Raw genomic sequence first — 8,986 nt, 5'->3', positions numbered from 1 at the left:
CCATGCTTCACTGTGGTATTTAACAACCTTAAATCCAGTTATTTCACCTCAGGACACACAGAGTGACTCCCAATAGGAACTGCATACTGTTTAGAATGTTGGGGGTGAGGACCAATTAGGCCGCATACGCAAATAACCTCTGTGTTCCAACTGCCTCAGGGGAGGGGGGGGATGAGGTGTAGAATATAGTGATCCCCAATCAGCCCAGATATGCAAATGACCTTGAATGGCTGGCCCAATCAGGAAAGAGTGGCCAAGCTGGCAGTGGGTGGGGGCGCAAGCAGGCAGCAGCCTGCTAGCCACACAGGGAAGCTGTATCCCTTTGGGAAAATACATTTTACCCCCTTAGGGAGCTAATATCTTAAAATCCCTTCTTAGTGGGTGTTTACATCCAGAAAGGAATGTTCTCCCCAAATTTCATGTTTCTAGGTCCAGGGTTTCCGCTGGGCATTGATGAGTCAGTCAGGACGCTTGTCTATAGATAGATAGATAGATAGATAGATAGATAGATAGATAGATAGATAGATAGATAGATAGATAGATAGATAGATAGATAGATAGATAGATAGATAGATAGATAGATAGATAGATAGATAGATAGATAGATAGATAGATAGATTTTTAGAAGCAAATATTACTTTTAGCTGAAGGAAAGACAACTCAGTCTTATGATGACCCTTCTAAAAAAGGTTACACAAAAGGGGTTTTATTACTATACAGACATGTAGCTTGTATGTGAATTTAAGATTTCAAAATCCACATATAAATTGTGGCAAGGCTGTGGAGACGGTCGTTGAATTCCTCTGTGCCAATGGGCCATAATAAGGCTGCCTCTGGAAGAGTAAAGGCAAGCAAGTAGCTTCCGCAGCAGCTATTCAGTCAGTATGCATTCAAAGGGCTTTGATCAAGCCCAGCAGGAGAGGGCCTGCGGAAAGAACCAAGGGACCTCAGAGATGGGAACTGAACTGTAAGAAGAACATTAAATCTTGGATCGGCGGGGCGGGGGGGTTGTTTTAAACCAGATTCTCTGTCTCCCATAGTTAAGGTAGAATCTAGTAGCTGGATATAGGTATGCTCCAGTCCATACAGTTATTACTTAGTGTTGGTCAGGCCTATACTACACCCTACACATAAAGGTGTCAGTAGTCCAATGAGCTACTTAAATGCAGTTTCTATGGGGGTGACTATATGGTTTCCAAGCCCCTGGTTGGGGTGGCTGATCCCCTGACCAGAGCTCCCATTGCCTGCCACTGCTCCAAGCAATAGTGGGGAATTTTAAAAAAAAACTTGGCAGTATTTAGGCATGATGACATCACTTCCAGGAAAAACTGAGAAGTGACAGGGGGCAGCTCTAGGAATCACTGGAAACTTTGGTTTTGCCATAGAATTTCAAGTGATTCCTATAACTACCCACCATCACTTCTGGGTTTTCCCCAGAAGGGATGTCATCACACCTGGAATGCACCCTCCTAACTATGTCACCACCTCAGGTTGCCAAGTTTCCAACTGGAAGCAGTAGGGTTCTCAGGCTATGGATGACAGGATATGGCAGACAGATCCCTGGACCATTGCAGCAAGACACAGGTTCTTGGTTAAATGGTTTTAATTCAGAAATCCAGTTCTTTCCATATATCTCTCCATAGAATTACTCAGAAGCAAGAAAGCCTCCAAGCAGTACAGCTTCCTTGATAGGAATGGAGACTTGAGGAAAGTACAGCTCTAAATACTTAATCATTTCCCTCCTCCCCAAACCACAAGTTTGCGCGGGAAGAAGTCTGGGAACTTCTGCTGGAGTTTATACATCAGCTAGACAGGACAGAAAGAGGCATAAAAGAAATGGCAACATTTCAGACAGTGCAAGGTCATTTCGGTGAGCTTCAAAGAAAGAGATAACACAGCTGTGTTCTCATGCTGCTAGGGAGAGAAACGAAAGTGATGATTATAGTATTTGCAAAATGAAATCAAAGCACAGTATCAGCAACTGTACAACCCCTAGAACAATGACATGGATGTAGGGGTACAGACACGACAAGGGTTGCCAACTTCCAGGTCGGGGGGAGGAGGGGGACCACTGCGGGGTATAATGCCATACAGTCTGCCCTCTGGAGCTGCATTTTCCCCAGGGGAACTGATCCCGGTAGTCTGGAGATCAGTTGTGATTCCAGATCTCCAGGCCCTAACTGGCGGATAGCAACCCTCCTTCTGCTTATATATTTGTAAACAAAGCAAACATTAAAGGCACTATAAGGCCACAGGAAAACCAACTCAGTCGCATACCACAGCCCTACAACTTCTCATAGCTCAGGGAAGTAGGGAACATATAACTATACCTTCTGCATCTGTTCAGAGACCTTCACAGTACAGTACAGGCTATGCCCTGGTGCAGATCTATACTGAAAGTGCAGAACAGTGTGGACTCTGGCCCAAACTAAGTCTAGTTATAGCAGCATCTGACTTCCCACAGATCTGTGAGTTTATAGAACCTCACAGACATGTGTAATTATGCATTCTCACAATCAGGGCTTTTTTTCTGGGAGAAGAGGTGGTGGAACTCAGTGGGTTGCCCTCGGAGAAAATGGTCACATGGCTGGTGGCCCCGCCCCCTGATCTCCAGACAGAGGGGAGTTGAGATTGCTCTCCGCACTGATCGGCGCGGAGGGCAGTCTCAACTCCCCTCTGTCTGGAGATCAGGGGGCGGGGCCACCAGCCATGTGACCATTTTCAAGAGGTTCCGGAACTCCGTTCCCCTGCGTTCCTGCTGAAAAAAAGCCCTGCTCACCATATATTTGTGTATGTAGAATGGAGAGTAACCATGCCATGTCTGCAAGAGTCAAATAACATAACCAGGAGGAGTAGCCTTGACTTATTTATTCATATTTGATTTATTTAACTACACCGCTGGACAACTTCCTCAACAAATTGCTTCATCCTAATAGTCCACAATAAATCTTCTGTTATCAGGGATGCTTTCCCTTGCATGAGTTCCAAATGAGATACTACAAGCAAAAGAGTGACTACGGTCTTGCCAGGCTGCTAAGATGGTAATGAATTGCCTAAGAATGGTTTTCTGGCAGCATCTACTGTGATCAGAAGTATTAAAGAGCTACTGCCTAGAAAGAACACACTGAAGCTGCCCTAACAAGGATTTCTTTCTGTTGGATAAGTATTGTTGCAGAGCAGAAAATTTGCACAGCAGATAAAGAATCACAGACACATGTGCACATGTGTCTCTTTGTCAGATGTTCTCATGTTCTCTTTGTCATGTTCTCTTTGTCAGATGCATCTGGCGGGGAGAGCTGTGATTCTTGAAGGCTTGTGCTGGCAGTGGAATTGGTTGGTCTTGGAGGTGCTACTGGACTCTTTTTGATTTTGCTACTACAGACTAACGCTTCTAACTCCTCTGAACCTTTACAGAAGCAAACTGATCTCCATATCAGAAGGAGCTGTTTGCATCTACATATCAGAAGGAGCTGTTTGCATCTAACCCGCCTTCCCCTCTCCTCCTCTATATCTGACCAGTTTCTTTTGGCCCTCCATGCATTTGCCGAAGAGAACTGTGATTCTCGAAAGCTTATGCTACAATAAAATTGGTTAGTCTTAAAGGTGCTACTGGGCTCTTTTTGATTTTGCCACTGCAGACTAACACGGCTAACTCCTCTGGATCTAAGACACATGTGCATTCAGCTTCTAAAATAAATGTTTACTACATATGGAAAAAAATAAAGTACATTGCAGATAAAATAAAGAAGAGCGAACTTAATTCCTACATCCTTACATCCTGGAGATAATGGTCTAACTAACTGGAGAGCAATGGCGTCCTGATTCCTGAGTAAAGGAAAGAATGTCAATTGCCCCCAATAAACCTGATCAGCCAATAATCAATCCTAGATCTGTTCATTAAGCATGCAACTCCCCTTTTACCCTGGCAGGAAGAACAACTGGACATCTAACTGGCCTTATGCAAACTAGTTGTCTCTAACTAAACACAAACACATTAACTCTTTCATGACTGAAGAACATGACACTTGTAAAAATCCGAACACTTTCTAATACAGGTTCAATTTTATAGCGTCCTTTGCAACCAAACAAGAATAATGCTTATTAGAAAGAAATCATTTTACAATTCTCATTATAAAATTTGAAAGCATCATGAAACAAACCATGGTTCCTTTGAGCATTTTATGGTAGCTGTAAAAAAATGTTATTTTTAAAAAACATGTTTCCCACATCTCTCCCTTGCTTGAGGCACTTGACAACATTTAAAGCTGCAAAAAATAAAACAACAAACGTTTTTTAAAAAACTCTTTTCTAACACACCAGCTGCATATTAAAATGATTCATAAGCCAAAGCAGTGGCAGGCAGTATCCAAAAGTCTCTTGAAACCGATGTGTTCTTATTACTCTTTCTAAAGTAAGGGAGGGAAGTTCAGCCTGAATTTCATCTGGGAAAGAAAGGGAAGCTAGAAGAGTACTCTTGGAATATACTTGGGAGGCAATGATGTCAACAGAAGGCCCCTTTCCAGTCACCTGCACAGAGTGTGCCATGTTTGTTTTCCTCCTGGAAGAGAAGACAGACTTCACTAGTCAGAAGTGTAAGCTTGTCAGGCTTTTGGAGGAGAAGATTCAGAGCCTGGAGGAGAGGATCACCACACTTCAGGAAATCAAGGAAGGGGAGGGTTTTATTGAGAAGAGTCTAGGAGCTCTGCACAAGCATGAAGAAATAAGTCCCAGAGAAGAAGGAAGAGTCGATCTCCCTTCTGAGCCTCCTCTCAGTTCTGCAATACAAACTGGAAGACGTGGACTAAAGTGAAGCTCTGGTCCACTGGAGCTCAAGAATCGTTTTGAGGTGCTTGAGATGGTGACAGAGACAAGAGTGGAAGAAGAACCACAAAAACCTGGAGGAGGGCATGAAGAGGGCATGGGGCCACACAGAAGTGGAAGAAAACGGAAGGTGGGGGTCATTGGGGACTCTCTGCTCAGGGGTATGGAATGTCATGTGTCCAGGCCAAATCCCCTACTCCAAGAGACGTGTTGCTTGCCAGGAGCCAGAATTCAGGATATTACAGACCAACTGCTGAAACTGATCAGACCGACTGATCAGTACCCGTTTGTACTGGTTCATGTGGGAATGAATGACACTGCTGTGAATACCATCGCAAGAATTAAAGAGGACTATGAAGCTCTTGGAAGGCAGTTGAAGACAGTGGGGGCACAGGTGGTATTCTCTTCTATCCTTCCTGTCAAAGGAAGAGGAACGCAAAGGGAGCAGACTATACTCGAGGTGAATCGTTGGCTGAGGTGGTGGTGCCGGCAGGAGTGCTTTGGGTTCTGGGACCACGGGATAAGTTTTCTTTGAGAAGGCCTTCTAGCATATGATGGGCTTCACCTCTCAAGGTCAGGGAAGAAAGTTTTTGGAAAGAAGCTGGAGAGCTTCATCAGGTGAGCTTTAAACTGGTGCCGCAAGGGGAAGGGGACGATCAACATGGGGATTTCAATGAAGAAGCGATAACAGCGGGGGCCCACCAGAGTAGGACAGATCAAACAAAGGTATAAGGCTACAAGTGCCTATATATCAATGCCCAAAGTATGGGTAATAAGAAGGAAGGGCTTGAGCTTCTCTTGCAAACAGAGGGCTACGATATAGTAGGAATTACTGAGACTTGGTGGGATGATTCCCATGACTGGAATGTGGTAGTGGATGGGTACGAGTTCAGTTTTGTCATTTTAGCTTCTAGGCAGAATTCAGGCTTGATTTCATCTAGTACCCACTTATTTGTCTTTTTAGCTGTCCATGGTATCTACAAAACTCTCCTCCAGCACTAAATTTCAAATGAATCAATTTTCTTCCTGTCGGCTTTCTTCACTGTCCAACTTTCACATCCGTACATAGTAATGAGGAATACCATAGTTCGGATTATCTTGATCTTGGTTCCCAGAGAGACGTCTTTATCTCTAAGGATCTTCTCTAGCTCCCTCACTGCTGCTCTTCCAAGTTTCAATCTCCTGATTTCCTCGTTGCAGCCTCCCTGTTGGGTGATGATTGAGCCAAGGAATAGAAAATCTTAGACAATTTCAATTTCCACATTGTCAGCTTTAAAATTGTGTAAATCCTAAGTAGTCATTACTTTTGTCTTCTTGATAATCAGTTGTAATTCTGCTTTGGCGCTTTCTCTTTTAACCCTCATCAGTAGATTCCCTTCAGAAATCACATCAGCAGAAGAGAATTGAATGTTCCAATGGTGATGGGAGCCAAGGAATTCTTGAAGGTCAGCTACTGGACAGCAGCAGTAGTGGAAGGTGATACTGGCAGAGGATCTTTCACTGACAACGGCAGTGTCACTTCAACTAACCCTGGTTAGTACTGCTAAGCAGAAGAAGGCAATGGTAAGCCACTTCTGCTAATCTCTTATCTTGAAAACCCTATCATGAGACAATCCTGTCCAGTTTACAAATATTGTAACGCCTACAATATCTTAGTAGCATTCTACAAAGCTTCTTAGTTTTGTAGTTAGGTCTTCTATAGCATCTTTTTCAGATATGCAAGTCATCTTTAAATGTAACAGAGATGATGTCTGGCAGAAATTTAAGTAGCTGCCATTGCAGTAACATGCAAAGTAACTCTAAATATTTAGTGGTGGTTTTTGTGTAGTCCTTATACAAACACTGTCTCCCATTATTTAGACTTTTGATTGCTCCATGCTCACAGTAGCAAGACCTGCTTTGTCTCCACAGCTAGTCAAAGAGTCTTGTCAATACCAAAGTGAGCAACTTGCTTCAGTGGGCTTAATAAATGTTCAATACTAAGTCACAGCCATGGAGATTAAATTCATGCTAGCAATGATGAGATAGCTCCCCTGTTACCACATGTGCTCCCCTTCACATGCATCCTTAGACATGTGCAAACTCTCTAACTTGGATTCAGGATACTGACCCACAATTGTGACCAATTTGGGGGAAATTAAGCTAAATATCATGGGGCACCCTCTCTACAGCTTGGCTAGGTTTTCTGATTCAAATTGTGGCCATGTTAAGAAACTCTGGTTTAGGAAGAAAGGCCTGAGAAAGTTTACAGAGCTTGCACCTGTGCCTAATGTGTTTTGCCTTCTGAAACTATTATGGTATGTTACGAACTTAAATGCTAAGTTTTTGTTGTTTTATCCCCACAGTCTGTCTTGTCTTTTTGAATATCTTTGCACCTTAAATAAATAATTATATTTTTTATCTTGCATGGTTCTTGACTCTGAAACCTCAAAAGGCTAAACCAGTGTTTTGACCCTGAATCACCTACCAGGTAAAATCTTTGATTAAGAACTCTGCTTGCAAGTCACCCTTGCAAGGTAGACTTTCTGTTAACTTCCTTGACAGACCCAGAGATTTGTCCTTTTGCTCCTGTGCCTTGGGATAGATTAAAAGGACTGGTGGCAGCTATTGAGGCCAATGTGAGAGCAGTTTCTCATTGGCAGTTTTGTAAAGTTCTGTTTAACAAGGATCTGGAACGCTGTGCGTGTTCCCCCCTGCCCTGGACGGAAGTGGTGGAGCCCCACACACGCCTTGATAGCTTGGAATACTGATACACTTGCCAATTAAGGGAAGCAAAACATGTTTTAGGAATCTTTACCTGGGTGGTAATAATAGTTATTAAAAAACCCTGTGACGCAGAGTGGTAAGCTGCAGTACTGCAGCCCAAGCTTTGCTCATGACCTGAGTTCGATCCTGGTGGAAGCTGAGTTCAGGTAGCCAGCTCAAGGTTAACTCAGCCTTCTATCCTTCCAAGGTCAGTAAAATGAGTACCCAGTTTCCTGGGGGTAAAGTGTTGGTAACTGGGGAAGGCAATGGCAAACCACCCCGTAAAAACAGTCTGCCAAGAAAATGTCGTGATGTGACATCCCCCATGGGTCAGTAATGACTCAGTGCTTGCACAGGGGACTTTACCTTTACCTTCTTTTTACTTGGGTGGTATGTTAGCAAGCTCAAAGTGCCTCTAAATAGGCTACCAATAACCACAAAACATCCAGGTCTTTTCCAAAACAAGGTTTAGAATTTATTGAGGTATATACGGGTACAGGAAATGAAAAAGTGTTCAAGCATAAGAACAGTGAAATTATGTGAGAAGGATGTGGGTATGAAAAGTTGCATGAAAGAGACCCAAACCTCTGACTAAGTGAGAATTCTGTACCAGGGAATGGCCACAAGGAAGAGTAGGACAAAAGGGGACTTAAAGAAAGACAAAAAGAGAGTTTTTAAGAGAAGTGCGAGCGCCCGACTTACCGGGCGGTCAGTTTGCTGCCGCGGGGTGGGGAGGCAGGGCAGGCATGGTGGCTGCCATGTCGGCTTGCCCGGCGTCCTTCCGGGCAAGCCGGCAGCCAATAAGTTCAAATCCCAGCTGGCCAATCAGGGCGGCTGGGAGGTGAGAGCGGGGCAGGGCTCACTGCCGGACCTCAGGGAAGCTGTCTTCCCTCTGGTCCGGCGGCTTTGCATTTAAGCAAGTGCCTGCCCCGCTCTGCTTCATTCCGCTCCTGGCTGCGAAATCCCACCCTCCACTCCCTCTCTGTTTTGGGTTTGGTTGCTTGTTTTGTCACAACTTTTCATAGCGGTTGGTCATTGGATCGGATCTCTTTTGGAGGGAATCAGGGCCTCCACCCTGGTTCCCGTTAAGGGGATTCCTATAAGGAATCTTGGGAGTGAGTTGCGGAGGTGCATGCCCAGCTCGGGGGCTGCCAGGGCGTACTCACTCCCAGGTGGCAGGGGAATCATGGAGGGGTGTACACCCATATGATCTCCCCCTTAATGCCACTCCGTGGTTCCCCCCATCAGCAAGGGTCTGAGGGGGGAGGGGCCATCAGCTGGCAGGCGGGCCAGCCGATGTTTGGGGATCCGATCCACATGACTGCCAATGCTCCTTACTTGCTGTTGTTTTCAATAAAGTTGTGGCCAAGTTTCACTCCAGTCACATGTGTGGTCTAAGTTTGTCGCCGTGCCCTGCCTT

This window comes from Eublepharis macularius, chromosome 9 (genome assembly GCF_028583425.1).
Source record: "Eublepharis macularius isolate TG4126 chromosome 9, MPM_Emac_v1.0, whole genome shotgun sequence".
In the NCBI taxonomy this organism is placed as follows: domain Eukaryota; kingdom Metazoa; phylum Chordata; class Lepidosauria; order Squamata; family Eublepharidae; genus Eublepharis; species Eublepharis macularius.
This window is presented reverse-complemented; position numbering follows the sequence as displayed.